Source organism: Eulemur rufifrons, chromosome 20 (genome assembly GCF_041146395.1).
Source record: "Eulemur rufifrons isolate Redbay chromosome 20, OSU_ERuf_1, whole genome shotgun sequence".
NCBI classification, from domain to species: Eukaryota; Metazoa; Chordata; class Mammalia; order Primates; family Lemuridae; genus Eulemur; species Eulemur rufifrons.
The window spans coordinates 15,428,810-15,448,744 of record NC_091002.1 but is presented as its reverse complement, the minus strand read 5'-3'; the positions used below and the strand labels follow the sequence as shown (position 1 = coordinate 15,448,744).

General features: G+C 40.9%; 1 protein-coding gene across 4 annotated transcripts in view; it reads left to right on the top strand.

The window, feature by feature from the left end:
* Window positions 1-19,935, top strand: part of PKIG (cAMP-dependent protein kinase inhibitor gamma) — an 84,360-nt gene that overhangs the window by 39,892 nt on the left and 24,533 nt on the right. For 3 of the 4 annotated variants that reach the window (XM_069495943.1, XM_069495940.1, XM_069495941.1), the window contains one exon: window positions 13,699-13,775. The gene's annotated coding sequence lies outside the window, so the exon portion shown is untranslated. Of the gene's footprint in view, window positions 1-2,674; window positions 2,818-13,698; window positions 13,776-19,935 lie in introns of those variants that run through there. The other variant, XM_069495942.1, reaches the window with a different exon arrangement.

Here is a 19,935-nt window from a genome sequence, read left to right as displayed (position 1 = left end):
TGCTCAGCACAGAGTGTGACCCCAGTCCACCAAGTGTAGCCACTATTATCAGTTATAAGTGTGCCAGTGTTGCTAGGTTCATTCTTCATGGATTCTGTCACAGGTGTAGGATTATTCAGTTCAGGAGGCAAGTGTTACAAAGTACATGTTGTTGAAGAAAATGATGAATAGGCTCCTTACTATTATTTTTTTTCAAGAAATAAAACATGATTCAAAGCACCAAGGGTGATGTCAGTAAACTGACCCATCTCGAGAGTCCAGCTTCATTTCCTGACGCCTACTCAGGCTTCTGAAATAGAGGCACAGCCAAACAATGGCCCCGACCTTCGGTCCCTCCAAGCTGAGTGTTGCTGCTGAGAACGTGCGGACAGCTCTTGGTGGGCTTTGGTTCATTACTCATCCCGACATTCTGGAGAAATACAGAGTCCTTCTGACTTCATGACATTCTTGCCTTTATTTCATTTTCACATCATTGTCAGGGGAGAGGATGGTGAAACTGAGTGAGAATTAGAAAATAATGTGTTTACTACTAAGGCATTGCAGCTTATTTTTGCAAGTATTTTTGAACTTATAGTATGTGTCAGGCACTTAACCCACACAAGAACCTTACAGGGTAAATGCTGTTGTTATTCTCATTTTACATTGGGAAACCAAGGCACAAAGAAGTGAAACAGTTTGTCTAAGGTTATTCACAGCTAGAAGGACCAGGGACCAGAAGGAAACCCAGATCTCTGAACTATGACATACCGTTTTCCGAAGGTTATTATTCCACGACAGTCCTACGTCAACTTGTTGAAAAGCCTTCAGATTGGCAAACTCGCTCCTAGTATAGCCTGTTTGCTTGGATCTTTCTTAGTAAGCATCAGAGTTTTCTGAGAACTAATTAAAGTTCTTGTTAAGTCACAAACTACCACAGCCTCACCCCCACCTCTAGAAAGCTGCTTCCCCAGTAGAGCTCCGGTCCTAATTTGCCATCCCCTTCAAAGTAGCATTAGAGCAGATCAGATCTGCCCCTTTTTGGCAAAGGCAGTTGGAGCCCAGAGTTGCTTCAGGCCACACAGTATTTTGGTAGTCAAGCAAGTAAAGCACCCCTCTGACCTAGTGGCCTGAACTGTTTCCTTTGCCAGGCTGGGTGGAGTCACGATTCTGGGACATAGCATTGGCATGTGTGTGGCATGTCTGCTGACCTAGTTAGGACTTAAGAGACTGTTTCTAATTCTGGCCCTTTCATTTTGAGCTGTGTGACCATGGGCATGTCACTTAACTTCTCTGTTTCATTTTCTTTTTCAGGAAATAAGAGAGTAATAATGTAGCCTCTGGGTACCTAATTCTCCTAAGGGTGTTATGAGAATCAAATGAGATTATATGCAACAATGAGAGCCCAACATCTATTCAATACTTAGTATATATCAGAAATAATTTAAATTCCCTTGCATGTGTTATTTAATTCTCAAAATTTTTAAATGGAGGCACTAGTATCCCATTTTACAGATAAAAAAACTGAGGTTCAGAGAAATTAAGTCACCTAGGACTCAGATCCAGATGCCTGGCTTCCAAATAATGTTCCTAATCACTCTGCATGTCACATGGCTTCCCATTATACACAAAAGTAGAGAGAGTTTATGGTATTACCATCAAGCACTCTACAAACATTAAGAGATTATGTCTCATAACCAGGGCTGTTCTGCGTTAGTCCCTAAGGACACTTACATTCTTTTATTTATCTTGCTGCCTCTTTTCATGTCTCTCAGGACTTGTTCAGTGAATTCTTTTGTTTTGTTTTTTTCCCAGAGAAACAGTTCTTGAGTCCAGCTGAGCCTGGCGTCCTGGGCAGTGGCCTCTGACTGCTCCGGGGCTCTTCCCTCCCTCAAGTGTGTAGTTGGTTTTAAGGTAGTAAAATGCCTTATAAAGCATTTGTTGATAAGCTCCTCAGTCACTGATTTTTGATCACTGACTTTCAGGAGTGGAAAACACCAAGGCCATCATTTTATTGATGGGGCAACTGAGGTCCAGAGAAGGAGATGACTTGGTTGAGGCCATTGATCTAGTTGGAGGCCTGACCAAGTCCAGATCCCAGTTCCCCAGGCAACAGACCAGTGCTGTTTCCAAGCCTTTCCCATGGGCATGCGTCATCTCTCCTACACAAAGGACAAACTGACGTACTGTGCCCAGGATGTACCTAGGAAACTTTATGGAGAAATTAAACAACTTGGAAAATTGGGCAGGAAGAAAGAGATGGAGGTGGGGTGGGGTGAAGATCTCCACCCTGACTAGTATATGATACAGTAAAGAAATGAATTAAAACATAGCAAAGCAAAGCAGATGGCCTGCAGTGGGCAATAACTAAGAAGCAAGGGAATTTACCCTGGGAGCCCTGGCTGAGTGAGTGATAGGAAGCCTTTTGTCACTAAGGCTGCAGGATTGAAAATTGAAGGAAGGATGTTAGGCAAATGTGACGGGCCTGGGATGCAGTTACAGCCCCTTGGCTTATTGTCCAAAGGAAACAGATCTCTCCCGTGGACAGAGAGGTGGAAACTGAGCGAGTGAGTTGAGTGGTTGACATCATCAGGCTGAGCATTGGATTACAACAAATGGGGACTTACTTGGCCCGAGACGTGGGAAACACCCACTAAAACCTCGAAGTGCTTTTCATTTAGAAGACACGGTGGGGGGGGAGAGAGAGAGAGAGAGAGAGAGAGAAAGAGAAAGAATCCTGTCTGCACCCAGGTCTGCACTGCTAATCTTGAATGCTGGTTTCTTAAATTCTACCTCCACTTCTGACTGAGGACCACTGGACTTAGAGGAAACTTCGGGGTTGTAAGTAGAACTTTACTCTCCTTCCCTGCCCCCCACCTCCGGGGAGAAGCAGAGCGTGGAGGCTGAGCTCTCTGGAGAGCTTGCTTTCCAGGCTGTTGGTCACAAAGTGTCTATTTTTATATTATGCTATATGTGAGCTTGCTCTGAAAATTATGGCTTTGTCTGAAACTGCCTAGGGCTGGACTCGGAGCCTCAAATCTCACAGATGGGCTCCATTCAAATGCTGTTTTACTTTTCTACCCAGAGAACTTTGGCAGAGTATCCAGAGCTTTAAAGACAGCAACTTGCCCCAAATATAGGTGAAGAAATAAATTTTCTCCTAGAAATTGGTGTTTGTAAAACCTTTGTTGTTTTTTTCTGATTACAAAGGTGGTACAAAAAATTTTAAACATTCTGGAAAGAAATGTCTCTGAAAGTGAAAATTCCCTGTAATCTTCCCCTCACAAATAGAAGATTGGTGAGTTAAATATCATATACAGATATGGTTGGATTTCGTGAAGTTACCACATATAAACCCAATGCTGCAGTAGCTGTGTGGCAAACTCGAAGATGGAAAGAAGGGTTGGAAATCTTTAACTTGGGGTTTGTGATGCTTTTATTGCTTCCTTTTCAAAATGTGCTATTTATGCCTAGATACATTCTAGATATAAACAGAACATGTAAGCCCTTAGGTGTTTTATTTGTTGGTATCTGTTTTCAGGGTTTTAAACTGAGCAAGCTACCCTGTGTAGAGAGGAAGGGAGGGGGCCCTTGTTGCTACCACATCCCTTACTGGTTGGTCTCTGAGCTGAGGGTTCTGAATGGCTTGCAGTGTGCGGGGACCCACCTCCCCTGGTAGCAGGTTAAATATATTTGAAAAGTCAAAATTAAAGGAAAAATTTCAGCTTTAAAAACCAAAAAGCCAGTAGAATGATCACCCAAGAAAACTGTGCTACCTTGGGCAAGTGTTTCTCACTCTCTGGGCCTCAGTTTCCTCATTTATATGTAAATGAGGGCACAAAAGTAGATGATCTCTATTTCCAAATTCAGCTTGGAACTAACTGTCCATTTTCTTTTCTCTTTGTGGCAGCCCCTTACGGCTTTCAGAGCTAAGTGCCCTAGGTTTTTAGTGTTCTAGAGTGGCTAAAACCTGGTGTCTGTAGGACAATTAAAAGAGGACATAAAACAGGCAACATTAAGTTACTTCTAAGTTTTTATGGGTTTTTTTTTTTTTTAAGGTTTGTTATTCTTGAAGAAAGAGAAAGTGTGAGTGGGGTGTATGAGTGTGTGACGTGTGTACTCACAAACCTGTACTTGGGGAGAGAGAGAAAAAAAGAATTGACATATTGAGCACCTCTTAAGTGCTAGGCCCTATGTTACGCTCGACCCTTTACGTAACACTAGATGGTCAGTAATATCATTCCCTGCCCCATTGACTGAGGGTAAACATCCACTGTATGTTCCCATATTATCCTTAACTCCTTCCTAGGGTTTACCTGAACTGTATTTACATAATTATTGGAATAACTTCAATTCCCTGTGTCTTCACTAGACCATGTGTGCCCTCTCTGTGTGTCTGCTATGCCCCATCGCCTAGTAGAAAGCCTGGCACATACGTACAAAGGAGACACAGCTTACTCAGTTTTAACTTAAATACTTAGTCCCTAGTTTGGCAAGAGAGAAGGCGAAAAGGAGGGGGAAAATCCCTTTATCTGCCTCCCTTCCTTCTTTTAGCCTAGACACATCGTCCACTGCTGCAGGGAAAGGATGGCCACAAAGTGCAAAGAAGAGCAAAAGTAGTCAGATCTTGAATTTCGAGTTTCCAAAGTTCTACTCCTTGACAAATTAAGGGCTTTTTATCTTTAAGGGTATCAGAGACTGTAATCCTCAGGGAGATGCTTTATTTAGAAACTATTTGTTTGAATTAAGATCCTGGTTAACAGGAGGGTCCTCAAAGCCCCTTGGTGTATCTTAAAGCTGCAGTCTTCCCCAGCAGCGAAGCACATTGAAGGTGGGCATGGGCAGTGGGAATGCCAGGGCCATCTCCTGTGCCTTACTCCAGGGTCTTGAGACTTCGGATAATCAAAACAGGCATTCCTTTTCCTAAGATGGTGGTGAAGAGGTAATGTGCTGGAAGAAGGTACCTGGACTTTCTGGTCCCTGCCAGGAGGCAGGGAATGGAAATGTGGTAAAATGTATCACACCCCTCAATCCAGGCCTGCATGTTCCAGATAAGGGTGGCTTTATTGTCTTTTTTTTTTTTTTTTAATAGATACGGAGTCTTGCTCCGTCCACCAGGCTGGAGTGCAGTACCGTGATCATAGTTCACTGCAGCCTTGTACTCCTGAGCTTAAGCAATCCTCCCATCTCAGCCTCCCAGGTAGCTAGGACTACAGGTGTGCACCACCACGCCCAGCTAATTTTTAAATTTTCTGTAGAGACAGAGTCTCACTGTGTTGCCCAGGCTGGTCTCGAACTCTGGTCCTCAAGTGATCCTCTCACTTCTGCCTCCCTAAAGTGGTAGAATTCCAGGTGTGAGCCACTGCGCCCAGCCTCTAGTTTCTTATTTTGTATGTCAATGTCAGCACTGTTGTCAGTGAGTTTTTCCTGATCTCACAGCAGTAAGTTTAGGGCATCTTGGGAGTGGAGGTAGGTTGTGGAAGAGACTACCGTGTCCAGAGTGCTTACTCAGCTTTTGTATCTTCCTGCAATACATGTCACGCACAGGACTGGGCATGGTGAATGTGCTGACTTCTTTTTTAATCTTCACAGCAATGATATGAGGCAGAGATTATCTCCATTTTATGCATGAGAGAGGCACAGAGAGGTTAAGTGAATTGCCCAAGGTCTCATAGCTAGCAAGTGATAGAGCCGGAGTTCCTAATGAGAACTGGCTCTCCTTGAAGCCCTTGGACTTTATACCACACTGTACTGCCTTTTCCGTATCACTTCCCTGGATCTCAGTTTCCCCATCTGTTAAATGAGGAGGATTGAACTACACTCAGAAGTCAGAGTAGGCCGGGCGCGGTGGCTCACGCCTGTAATCCTAGCACTCTGGGAGGCCGAGGTGGGCGGATCGTTTGAGCTCAGGAGTTCGAGACCAGCCTGAGCAAGAGCGAGACCCCACCTCTACTAAAAATAGAAAGAAATTATATGGACAGCTAAAAATATATATAGAAAAAATTAGCCGGGCATGGTGGCGCATCCTGTAGTCCCAGCTACTCGGGAGGCTGAGACAGGAGGATCGCTTGAGCTCAGGAGTTTGAGGTTGCTGTGAGCTAGGCTGACGCCACGGCACTCACTCTAGCCTGGGCAACAGAGTGAGACTCTGTCTCAAAAAAAAAAAAAAAAAGAAGTCAGAGTAATAGCTTTCTGTCTAATTTGAATGCCTTTAGGAGGAGTGTGTTCTCCAGTTCATTATCATCTGTGCCATTCCTCTGCCCAGGCTATTGTGCTCTCTAGTCTCCTGCCTGGCTGCTGGCCTCTGGACATTTTTGACCCTGGGACTGGTTGGTGTCAACAGTCTCTGTCAGTTTAGAAAATCTAGGGTTCAATGAGAAGTCAGCAAGGATAGCAGGTAAGAGCTCTGCCCTCACCACCTCCCAGCTGAGAGATCCTAGTGAGGTTACCTCACCTCACATAAAATGGGGTCACAGTTTTACCTGCCTCAGAGAGGTACCATGGGGGTGAAATGGGATAAGGCTCATAAAGCACTTCGTTGGTATAAAAATACATGCTCAGGATTAGCTGTTTTAAAATTCCAGAGAGAGAATTTCAACCAGTGCATAGGCATCTGCCCCCTCAGTCAGAGGGTGGCACTTGCGTGAGGACCCTCAGGTCATCTCTGTACTCATTAATTTTGAAACCCCTGTGATGCACCCTAGAGCTGCCATGTTGGCTCTTCAAACCAAGCCTCAGCATTATTTCCTGTCACCCAGTCAAGTGATGCTGAACTTCAAATCAGTCAGCCAGTGCTAAGGCCAAAAGCAGAAGTGGGGGCAATTCTCCTGGGGCCAGAGGACTCTGGCCCAGCCACTTAAGGAAGAAGCTGAGTAACAGGTGCTGTGTGTGACAGACAAGAAGCTGATCTCGCCCCATTAACTCTGCTGAGTGTTTTCATGAGAAGCTATTTCTAAGTGAAGACAGAGGTGGAAAATCTAAAGTTCTTGGAAACAGATTATTAACCGATTATTAATCGTGAACCAAGGCTGAGCCCATTAGCTCCTGGAAATCCTTCAGAAATGCCATATGCAGCTTTGACAACTGCTACTTCAAAGAGTAGTTTCTTTGGAAGTTGCATTCAGCTGTGATGACTGATTCTGAATCGTGGATAAATGAAGCCAGCATTTCCTAACTTTAAAAGAAGCCTCTTTAATCTCCCACAAATTATTGGCTTCAGTTTGGCTCTTCAGAACTGAATAATGGACCTTCAGGGAAATAAAGTAATGTCTTATTATGTCCCAGGGATCTAGATCAGTTACCGTGTTTAGTACTTTATAGATGTGGTCTCTGACACTCAATAAATGTATATTGAGGACCCCCTAGTACTAAGCACTGGGCTAGAGGAACAGGGTGATTAGAGACAGGCGTCTCCTTGTGGAGTTCTCTGTGCATCAGAGAAGATAAGCAGGTGAATGAATAATTATAATGGCTTCTGAAAAGCACTATGAAAGAAGTATGCAAAAGTGCTACAGAATACCAGGCAGTGGATCAGCTTCTAGTGGAGGTCCTGATCTTGAGCTGGGTTGATTACTCACTCCCACACTCTCCCTCCGGTTCTTAACTGAGGGAGCTTTGCCAGCATTTGCATTAGAGAGCCACTGAGAGCGGCCCCCTGCTGAAACGCTCACTCCTGGCACCTTCCTATTCCCCAAGGCTTCAGAGGGATAAAGACAACACTTCCTCACTAACTGTAGGGCCTCACCTGAGAAGACCTGAATCTGGAGTCCCAAGATGTAGTAAGGAACATGGGGATAGGTGATTTGGTAGTCTAAAATTACCACTGAATTTTCCATTGGTTTGTTTTCATAATATTTATTGTGGGTTTGTTATTTTTTCCTGATTGCAATATTAGAACATGTTCAAGGAAAGGAAATCTAGATAGTGCAGAAAAACATACCTAAATAAATCACTAAGTGATTTGACTTCTCTGGTTTTAAATAAGGGCTTGTCTCCCTTGCCCCTCACCCACAAACACCACTGCATTTCAAGTTTAGCTCTAATTTTAATTTCTCCCCGGGCAGTCTCATGTTTGTTTGCATATCTCAAAGGTGCTTTGGTTCCCTGCTACAGTCACTGAGTAGGAGAAACTACTCTCTGCGATTGGTTAGAGGCTGCAGCCTTCATTGGTGTTTTCATGTGTGTGTCCATGAATTCACATACAGTTAAGTACGCTTTATGTGTCAGACATTCTGCAAGGTGTTGTGGGAAGTATCAAGGTAAATAAGACTTTTAAGTTGCTCACGGTCTGATAGGAAAGAAGACTCAGGTAACTAACACATGTGGTAATGTACCCCAAGACAGGTACAGAGTCCTGTGGAAAGCCCGATCAAGTGGAGGAACAGTAGCATTTGAGCCAAGCCTTCAATAAATTTTTTATGTATTCAGCCAGTATTTATTGAGCACCTAATATCTGCCAGGCCCTGGGCAAGGTGATAGGTAGATAGTATTCAATAAGACAGGCATGGCTGGATGTGGTGGCTCATACCTGTAATCCTAGTACTCTGGAAGGCCAAGGTGGGAGGATTGCTTGAGCTCAGGAGTTCAAGACCAGCCTGGGCAAGAGCGAGACCCCATCTCCAAAAAAATAATAGAAAAGCTAACCGGGCATGGTGGTGCACGCCTATAGTCCCAGCTACTCGGAAGTTGAGGCAGAAGGATGGCTTGAGCTCAGGAGTTTGAGTTTACAGTGAGCTATGATGATGCTACTACACTCTACCTGGGGCGACAGAGCGAGACTCTGTCTCTAAATAAGAAAGAAAGAAAGAAAGACAGACAGACAGGCATGGCCTGTACCCACATGAAGTGTACAGGGACAAATAGTGGTGTTAGGAAGACAGTAAGCAGGGGGAGTGAAAGGGATGGAGAGTGTGGCTTCCTTGAAGAGGTGGTGTTTAAACCAGGATGAGTCAGTTATGCCAAGAGCTTAGGGCGGGGAGAGGGAGAAAAGGGGGTGCTGTGGAGTGGAACAGTATAATCCAGCCATGGAGAGGTGCATGTGTGAGACGACCGAGGCAGGAAAGCATGCAGCCAAGAACTTGAAAGGAGGCCAGTGTGGCCAAAGCACAGGGGGGCGGAAGGAAAGAAATTGGTGAAGGTCAGGAGGCAGGGGCCTGAGGATGTGGGCCTTTGTGGGTGACAGTGATCTTTGCTATGTGGAGAACGGATTAGAAGGAAAGAGTGGAGCTGAGTGAGGAGGCTGCCATAAAATGTGCTTTGTAAAATGTGAAGTCCTGTAGAAATATGAGGTATCATTATTATTATTAACAATGAAATAAAATAAGTTAAAAGTAAAGCATTCTACCAGGTGAGAGTGGAATGTACCTTTCAGGTAATTGAAGTGGCACATTCAGCAGCCTGAATACCATTCAGCTTCTTTTTCTCTTTCATTTCATCATTCTGCTACTTTCTCTTTCCATCAAAATGATTTGCAAAACATCCCCATTTCACTTACCCAGATTCCAGGCCCATGTGATACAGAGGCCAAAGCATCTGCTTGGAAACCAAGAGAGCCTTGTGTGCAGAGAGGCTGCTGTTTGCAGGGCTCCGCTCCCCAGTGATGGTGCCCTCCCAGGAGTGTCTGGAGTTAGGTTTGGAGGAGGGAGGGAACCAAGGGCACCGACCTCTGTAGGCTTGCTTTTGGATTTTGAAGGGGAGAATTTTTTTTCTTAAGTAAAGATATTTTCCCCTTTTTGTAAATGCTTAAGAAATAAAGTATACTTTTTCCCCCATGAAGCCTTTTTCTTTTTTTTTTAATTTGGCTTCCAACTATCAAAACAATAGGGGAAGACCTATTCTATTTTGATCAGAAAACAAAGTGACAATAAATGCAACTTACTATCCCATATAAAGATAAATGGATAGTGTGTAACATAGTTTACCATTGTTCTCTCTCTGCTCTGATGTATTTCTTTGTTTTTGTTTGTTTTTATTATAGTTATTTTTCCCTTAAGTAATAGGCATGCTTCTTGTCACTAAGTAAACAATTCAAAAATGTATAAAGAGAAAGTTATAATCTCTCTCCTTACTCCCCATTTCCATCCTTCTGCGATAACCAGTGTTATGAGTTTGGTATATATCCTTCCATACCTTTCTCCAGCCTCCTATTTAAATGAATATAAAGTTTGAGTGTATATGTGGTTATTTGTTTTGTCAAAAACGGTACCATATTTTATTCATTCCTCTGCAGTTTATTTTTCCCACTAAATAATACATCATGGGTAGTTATAGATCTAATTCACTCTTTTTAAATGACTCAGACCTATGGATCCAGAAGTACCACAGTATAGTCAACCGTTTCTCTTTTGACAGATATTTGAGTTATCTGAGGTTTTTCCACAAAAATATTGTTGCATCAAATATATTTATGTACATATCCTCCTTTACTGGTGCTTTTGTTTCAGTAGGTTACATTTTCAAAAATAGTATTGCTGGGTCAAAGGATATTTGTATTTAACATTTTAACAGATAATACCATCCACTTTACAAAGAGTTGGAGTAATTTACGTTCTTCCCAGCAATATGCGAGTACTTCCATTTCCTTAAATCTTTACCAATATTAGATATTCTCTTCCTTCTTCCCTTTTACCTCTCTTACCCCCCGCCCCCGCCCCCCCCCCCCCCCGCCTCCTGCTTTCCTTTCTATATATTATTTTATTTTGTGGCTAAGCTAATGGGGGGAAATGGTGTCTTATAGTTGCTTAGTTTGTATTTTCTTTACTACTAGTGAGATTAAACATTGTTTCATGTTAATTGGCCATTTCATTTTCCTCTTCTGTAAATTTCCTTCACCTATTTTTCTTGAGTTGTTTGCTTTTATATCAAGTTCTAGGAGCTTTTTATATATTTATATATTAAGGATTACATAATGTGCTATAAATATTTTTCCTAATCTATCATTTTGTTTTTATTATTAAATATTATTTATTGAAAAATATATCTATTTTCTGTTATTCTCTTCATAGTGTCTGGATTTCTTGCCTTGTTTAGGAATAACTTCCATACTTTAGAGTTACATAAATATTTTCCTAAATGTTCTTCTAATATTTTTATTGTTTGAATTAACTTAATCCAGAACGTTTAATCCCTTTGGAATTTATGTTCATATGTAGTAAGAGGTAGCTTTCTTCTAGTTATGTCTGCACCACTTCTTTTTTTTTTTAAGCACTACTTTTTTTTTTTTTTTTTTGAGACAGAGTCTCACTCTGTTGCCCAGGCTAGAGTGAGTGCCGTGGCGTCAGCCTAGCTCACAGCAACCTCAAACTCCTGAGCTCAAGCGATCCTCCTGTCTCAGCCTCCCGAGTAGCTGGGACCACAGGCATGCACCACCATGCCCGGCTAATTTTTTCTATATATATTTTTAGCTGTCCATATAATTTCTTTCTATTTTTAGTAGAGATGGGGTCTCGCTCTTGCTCAGGCTGGTCTCGAACTCCTGAGCTCAAACGATCCGCCCACCTCGGCCTCCCAGAGTGCTAGGATTACAGGCGTGAGCCACCGCGCCCGGCCACTACTTCTTAAATAAACCATCTTTTTCCTTTTGTAGTGAAATCCTACCTTTTTTTATAAAGAAGTTCCTTTATTTACTTGTATCTATTTCTGCACTTTCTAATCTAGTCCACAAACCTATTTATCTAGTCTTATGTTAATACCGTGTCTTTTTATTATAATATCTTTATAGTAAATTTTAATTATCTCATAAGACAAATCCCTTAATTATTTTTATAATTTTTTTTACTATTTCTTGGCCAATTTTCTCAGACATTATTCCATATGAACTTTAAAGTAATTTTATCAATTCCTCCTCCTAAAAAAAAACTATTGATATGCTTATTGAAATTTAATTAAAATTATGTAGTAATTGAAGGATTGACATTTTTTGATAATTAGGCTTTTTCGTACAAGAACATGCTAACTGGTTTGACACTTAATGCATCTATTTCTATTTTTTGTTGTTTTGCCTTTAAAATTTTAATATGCATCATGGATATATTGTCTGAAGTAAAACATTTCTATGTTTATCCTGAATAATCAAGGAACTTAAAAGTTTTAATTCTGATCTCTCTTCCATCCTTAATATTATTACCAAATATTTAATATTATCAAATATTGTCAAATTTGTTTTTCTCTCTCATTGGCTTTGTTTTTGTCAATCGGTACTTTATTTGTTTATTTTTTGAGACAGAATGTCACTCTGTTACCCTGGGTGGAGTGCAGTGTCATCATCATAAATCACGGCAACCTCAAACTCCTGGGTGGAGTGATCCTCCTGCCTCAGCCTCCCTAGTAGTTGGGACTACAGGCACGTGCCACCATGGCCGGCTAATTTTTTTTCTATTTTTAGTAGACACATGGAGTCTTGCTCTTGCTCAGGCTGGTCTCAAACTCCTGAGCTCAAGCAATCCTTCCGCCTTGCCCTCCCAGAATGCTAGGATTACAGGCATGAGCCACCACTCCTTGTCCTCAGTCAATACTTTAAATTTACCAATGTGCTAACTAATTCCTTTGCTTACTGCTGATTCTAAAATCTCATTTGTTTTATGTGTCAGTCTCCTTGCTTGGAGAATGTTCTTGGGGTCTGTGAATGATAAACTTGCTTAGTCTTTGTTTGAAAATATCTTTTGCCCTCGCTCTTGATATTTTAGCTGGATATAGAATTTTGCATAGACAGCATGTGTAATGATTCTGAAAGTTATACATGCCTCTTTAAAAGTTGTCAATCAAAACAAAAATAGATAATGTACAAAGTTGAAAGTCTTTCATTCTTTTTTTTTTTTTTTTTTTTTTTTTGAGACAGAGTCTCACTCTGTTGCCCGGGCTAGAGTGAGTGCCGTGGCGTCAGTCTAGCTCACAGCAACCTCAAACTCCTGGGCTTAAGTGATCCTACTGCCTCAGCCTCCCGAGTAGCTGGGACTACAGGCATGCGCCACCATGCCCGGCTAATTTTTTGTATATATATATTTTAGTTGTCCATATAATTTCTTTCTATTTTTAGTAGAGACGGGGTCTCACTCTTGCTCAGGCTGGTCTCGAACTCCTGACCTCGAGCTATCCACCCGCCTCGGCCTCCCAGAGTGCTAGGATTACAGGCGTGAGCCACCACGCCCGGCCAAGTCTTTCATTCTTTTCCTTACAACCTCTCTGAGTCCTACAGAGAACCACTGTTTGTAGTTTGTTTTTTCCTGTGTATACTTTAAAAATTTTAAACTGTGAACTCTGTATACTTTTAAACATGTGTATGTACACAAATGCTTTCCTTTTTTCTAAGTATACTCATGTTCATATTTTTATGAAAAAGTGATAATGTATGCAATTTTACAATATACTCTTTAATAATCAAGCATGTATATTTTTCCATGTCAGTACAATGAAATGAAATCTCTCTCATTCTTTGAAATAACTAGTTTCTCATTGTATTGATACACCATAATTTAACTCTTATTCTATTAACAGACATTTAAGTCATTTCTCTCTTTGTTTTGCTACTATATGTTTCACTGAGTATCCTTTTACTTATGTAAACATATGTATTGTACAAATTCCTGGACATTTGGCTAACCCTAATGGATGTACGCATTTAATATGTTAATAGATATTATTAACTTGCCTTCCCAAAAGATTGTTTCAGTTTACAACCCCAGAGTATGTCTGGCTCTAATTTTTGTTTTTCTTTTGGTTCCTTAGAATTTCCACACTGATTAGTCAACGGTGGAAAATCTGAAGAGATGCAAGCAGGAAAAAGAAATTAAACCAGGTGAGTAGTCACGCTGTTCATACCATGCTACCAGAGCATCACAGATTTTTGCCTAAATACCTGTATTTCTGCTTAAAGAAAGAAAATAAGAAGGTTTTATATGAAATTAAAGACAAAAGAGTACTTGTGCAAAGCTTCTAGAACTATTATTAATATTTACTTAAACCATGTGCCAGACATTATGATAAGCACTTAAGTACTTCTTAATCTCATTTAGTTTAATCTTACGAGGTACATATGTATTATCCCCATTTTATAGATCAGGAAACTGAGGCTCAAAAAGGTGAAACTACTTGCCCATGGTAACATAGTTAGGAAGAAGTAGAAGAGCCAGAATGCATAGGGCTTGCCACTCTGCTGATACTCGTTCTGCAGATGTTTCAGACAGTGTAGAAGCCACCGAGAAATTAAGGGACAGCTCTTCTGTTCTCTTATATCTTGAAAATTCTGTGCGGAGCCCTCATATAACTAACACATGATCTGGAACTGAATCCTGGGACCAGCATGCCCATTTAGTATTTCCCCTCAGTCCTTTTCTTCAAGTGCATTAAAAAGGGCTGCTACCTTTCCACCACCTGGGCACACTGCGTGGCAGCCAGGAGTGTGCCTGCTCGTCTCCCAGGCTGTTTTCCTTCCGACCTCAGCAAGGAGGGCAGGCCATGCATGCAGGGGAAGCACGTAGTTATTCCTCAAGAAGGCTGCCACCTGCTCTGGCCTGGCACAGACACCGAAGACGTTCCCCATCTCCTGGCTGAGGAAAACTCCTTGGAGATGAGCCAGTGAAGCAAGCAGAGAGTAGAAAGTGAGAAAGAATCTCGCCTGGCTGAACAAGATCTCTAAGGCCCAGGACTAGAAAGGATTGAAGCTGTGTCCACACCAAGCCATTTAAAGAATCTGCCTAGTATAATAGAATCAATATTGTCAAAATGTCCCTACTGCCCAAAGCGAGCTACAGATTTAATGCCATCTCTATCAAAATTCCAATAGCTTTTTTCACAGAAATAGAAAAAAATCCTAAAATTCATATGGAACCATGAAAGATCCCAAATAACTAAGGCAATCTTGAGCAAGAAGGATAACAAAGTTGGAGGCATCATACCACTTGATTTCAAATTATATCACAAAGCTATGGTAATCAAAACAGTATGGTACTAGCATAAAAAAAAAAAAGTCATATAGACCAATGGAATAGAATGTAAAGGCCAGAAATAAACCCACATGTGTACAGTGAGCTAACTTTTGACAAAGGTGCCAAGAATACACGATGGGGAAAGGATAGTCACTTCAATAAATGGAAAAACTTGATATACACATGCAAAAAATGAAATAGGATTCTTATACCATACATAAAAACCAACTGTAAATGGATTAAAAATTTAAATGTAAGACCTAGAACCTTAAAACTCTCAGAAGAAAACATAGGGGAAAAACTCCATGATATTGGGCTATGGCAGTGATTTTTTTAGATGTTAGCCCAAAAGCACAGGCAACAAAAGCAAAGAAACAGAATAAAACAAGTAGACTACATTAAACCAAAATGTTTCTGCTGGATGACTGGATAAAGAAAATGTGATACACCATGGAATACTACTCAGCCATAAAAAAGAATGAAATCACGTCTTTTGTAGCAAGATGGATGGAACTGGAGGCCATTGTCTTAAGTGAGATATTAAATAATTCAGAAACAGAAAATCAAATACCACATGTGCTCACTTATAAGTGGGAGCTAAATAATGTATACACATCAACATAGAATGGAATAATAGATAGTGGAGACTCAGAAGGGCGAGAGGGTAGGAGGGGGGTAAGGGATGGAAAATTACTTAATGGGTACAGTGTACACTGTTCAGATGATGGTTACACTGTCAGCCCAAACTTTACAACTATATACTATACTCATGTAACAGAACTGCACTTGTACCCCCTAAATCTATAAAAATAAAAATAAATAAATAAGTTTCTGCATAACAAAGAAAATAACAATGAAAAGACAACTTATGGGATGGGAGAAAATATTTGCAAATCATACATCAAATAAAGGGTTAATATTCAAAATATATAAGGAACACATATAACTCAATAGCAAAAAAACAAGTAACCCAATTAAAAGGCGGACAAAGGACCTGAATAGATATTTTTTCAAGACATACAAATGGCCAACAGGCTTATGGAAAGGTGCTCAACATAACTAATCATCAGAAAAATACAAATCAGAACCACAATGAGATATCATCTTACACATTAGAATGACTATTATAAAACAGTCAAGAGACAAATGTTGACAAGGATATGGAGAAAGGGAACCCTTATACAGTAAGTCCTCACTTGATGTTGTTGATTGGTTCTTGGAAACTGATTTTAAGTAAAACTACATATAATGAAACCAACTTTACCAGAGGCTAATTGATAGAAACAAGAGTTAATTCCTATGGTATATTTCTGGTCACAGAAACATCACCAAACTTCTAAATGAAGGCCAAAACACTTCTAACATTAAACATTGAAATAAATGTGAATTATACATTTAAAAAAGATTAATAAAAAGTATGACAATTATTTACACAGTCATTCCACTTCAAGGTCATAGGTGGCTAGGGCCTGTCCTGGTAGCTCAGGGAACAAGGCAGGAACCCACCCTGGACAGGACACCATTCTATCACAGCGTACACTCACAGACACACCCTCCCACACTCACTCACACTGGAACAATTTAGACGTGCCTGTGAACCTAACGTGCACACGTTTGAGATACGGGAAGAAACTGGAGTGCCCAGAGAAAACCCATGAAGACATAGGAGAACATGCAGACTTTACACAGACAGTGGCCTCGGCTGAGAATCAATTTATTTTTCTCATCAATGTTGAAATGAAATGACACTGAGTGAAATGATGTTGAATGAAACAGCATTGAACGAAAGGACATTATTCAAGGACCTGTGCACATTGTTGGTAGGAATGTAAATTGGTATGACCATTATGAAAAACAGGATAGAGGTTCCTCAAAAAAGTAAAACTAGAACTACAATGTGATCTAACGATCCCACTACTGGGGATATATTCAAAGGAAATAAAATCACTATTTTGGAGAGATACCTGCACTCCCATGTTCATTGCAGCATTATTCACAGTAGCCAAAATCTAGAAACAACAAACCTAAGTGTCCATTGACAGATGAATGGAGAAAGAAAATGTGGGGGGTGTGTATACACACACACACACACACACTCACAATTGGATATTATTCAGCCTTTTAAAAGAATAAAATCCTGCCATTTGCAACAACGTGGATGAACCTGGAGGACATTATGCTAAGGTAAATAAGCCAGACACAGAAAGACAAATACTGTGTATTATCTCACTTATGTGGAATCTAAAAAAGTTGAACTCAGAGTAGAAGGGTGGTTACCAGGAGTTGGGTAGGGGGAATGGGAAGATATTGGTCAAAGGATACAAATTTGCAGTTATAAGATGAATAAATTCTGGAGCCTTAGTGTACAGCATGGTAACCATAGTTAACTATAATATATACTTGAAATTTGCTGAGAGAGTAGATCCCAAGTATTCTCACCACACACACAAAAAGATAACTATCTGATGTGGTAGATATGTTAATTAGCTTGATTGTGGTAATCATGTCATGGTATATACATGTATCAAAACATCACATTGTACACGTTGAATATATACAATTTTTATTTGTCAATTAAATGTTAATAAAACTGAAAAAAAATAAAGAATCTGCCCAGTTCACAGGAAGCCATCAGTCAAGCACTGAGCTCTTGTGTCAGCCCATAGAATATGGTTCATACTTTTATAGCCTATAAATAAATGAGTGCTCTTGTGCCGAGCACTGGGCTAAACTTTTTAAATCCAGGGTCTCATTAGCTCCTGTTATTATTCATGTTTTATCAAGGAGGAAACTGAGGCTCTTGGAAATTACGTTTGGCCAGTGTGCCAAAGCTGAAAAGTGGCTTAACCAAGATTTTACTGTTACTTTTTTTTTTTTTTTTTTCCTCCATATCTTTTATTTTTTAAACTGCACCAAAATGACTTTTGGAATTTAGCTTCACTTTTCTGGTAATGGTAACTACCGCCTTTTATTGATTATCTCACCATGTGAACCAGGCATTAAACATCTGTTATTTCTAATCCTAATACCGCTTTGCAAGGAAAGTATTATTGTTCCCATTTCACAGATGAAGAACTTGAAGTTCAGAGAGGTTTGGAATCTTGCCTAACTAAGTGGTGGAGCCAGGATTAGAACCCAAGTTTTATCTGAGACTAGAGTGAGCTCTCAGCTCTCCTGTACTTCCTCCATTCCTTACTTTTTCAGGTTCTTAGGAGGAAAGGATTAAAAAAAAAATTATGCATGAATTTCCTTTAACATCACAACAGCCCTAAGAGTTGGGGATTGGTATCTCTGTTTTACAAGAGAAGAAACTGAGGCTCAGGGATGTTAAGTGATGTGCTCAGCACCATATGGCTAGTAATTCATGGAGCCACAATTCAGCCTCCGATCCATAGTGTACTGGCCTCCCCCATTCCCACCCCTCCTACCTCCCTTTCAGCTCTATCTTCTCGCAGTTAGGCCAGAATTTCCAGCCTTTATTTCTCTAAGTCCTGGGAGTTTGGGGGATTTCCAGCTCCCTTGAATTCCTTCTTAGGACTTACTGTGCCTCCAGCTCCTCTCCTAAGATTCCTCTTCTCATCTGGAGGAAGCTTTCTTGAGGTTGGCTTATCAGCAAGGCTTTTGGGCCTTGCCCTGCTGCAGCTTCCCAAGCCACCAGGCTTGTGTCCTGTTCTGACTCAGGGCCCTTGGGAATCCCCTGGATGCAGATGTTTGCAGTGACTAGGATGCAACAGTCAGCTCTCAGCACTGTTTTTCTGGCCAAGGCCAGTTTAAGCGGGCAAGCCTCCAAGGAGCCTTCTGTCCCCAACTGCTGTGGGAGCATCGAGGTCCAGAACCTCAGAGCCTTGAGAAGGCTGGGGTTGTGTGACTTCTAGAGCTCAGGTTTTTAACCAGGAGTTTATGGGTAGGTGTTAGGGATTAAAGAGGCCTGTGTAATCATAGGTATGGTTACACACACACACACACACACACACACACACACACACACAAAATATACTTTTCTGGGCAAAGTTCCCATAGCTTTCCTCAGATTCTCAAATGAGACTGTGACCTTTGAGGTTTAAGAACCATTGGTCTAGAGAGAACCCAAAGTGTTGTGGGCCACTTGGGCACCAGTTTCTCAGATGTCAGAATCTTGGGACACTACACCAGGCCTTAAGGTGTTTCTGTTCAGGGGTGAACTGGGATACATTACCAAATATTGCTGAAACTCACAGCTGTCCTGTCACAAAAATGCACACCCCCAGCCTGTTCATCTCACGGAACTCACCAAGTGTGCTGAACACTATGTGGGTTTTCTGGTTTCTGAGTCCAGAGCTTGGGAGGGCTGCTCTAGGCAGTTACACTGACCACAGCGAGAATAGTGTTGACAGCTGAAATTTAGTGTGGTTTATCATTGCCAAGAGCAGCATTAAATGCTTTATACTTGTTATCTTAGTTAATCTTCACATTGTCCCAATGAAGTTGACACTATTATTTTACATATGGAGAAACTGAGTCATGGAGAGCTTGAGTTACTCGCCAGAGATCACACAGCCAGTAAGTCAGTCAGACTCAAGCACGTGAGCTTCACCACCAAGATTTAAGATAAAAGTAGAGGATATTTTTAGATATAAATAAATAAAAATATGGGGCAGTTTTGTTTAAGGCAGACAGCCCTGTATATTGTGATACTAAGAACATTGTTGTGTTACAGCTGATATGAAAAACTATGTTTACAGCAGTGATCTTAAATCAGGAAGAAAAGGCTAGTGAGTAATACATGAATGCATTAGTGCAATACACGAGGACAGTTTCTCTCCATTGTAATTCAGATAAGAGTTTTTTAAAAAGTTTTAATGAGATAGAATTCACATGCCTCATAGTTCACCCGTTTAATGTGTATGATTTAGTGGCCTTCAGTATGTTCAGACTTGTGCGTCCATCACCACAATCAATTTTAGAACATTTTTATTACCCCAAAAGAAACCCCACATCCTTTAGCCATCGCCCTCCCAGCCCCCAACCCCTCCCTAGTCCTTGGTTTCAATACTTGGTT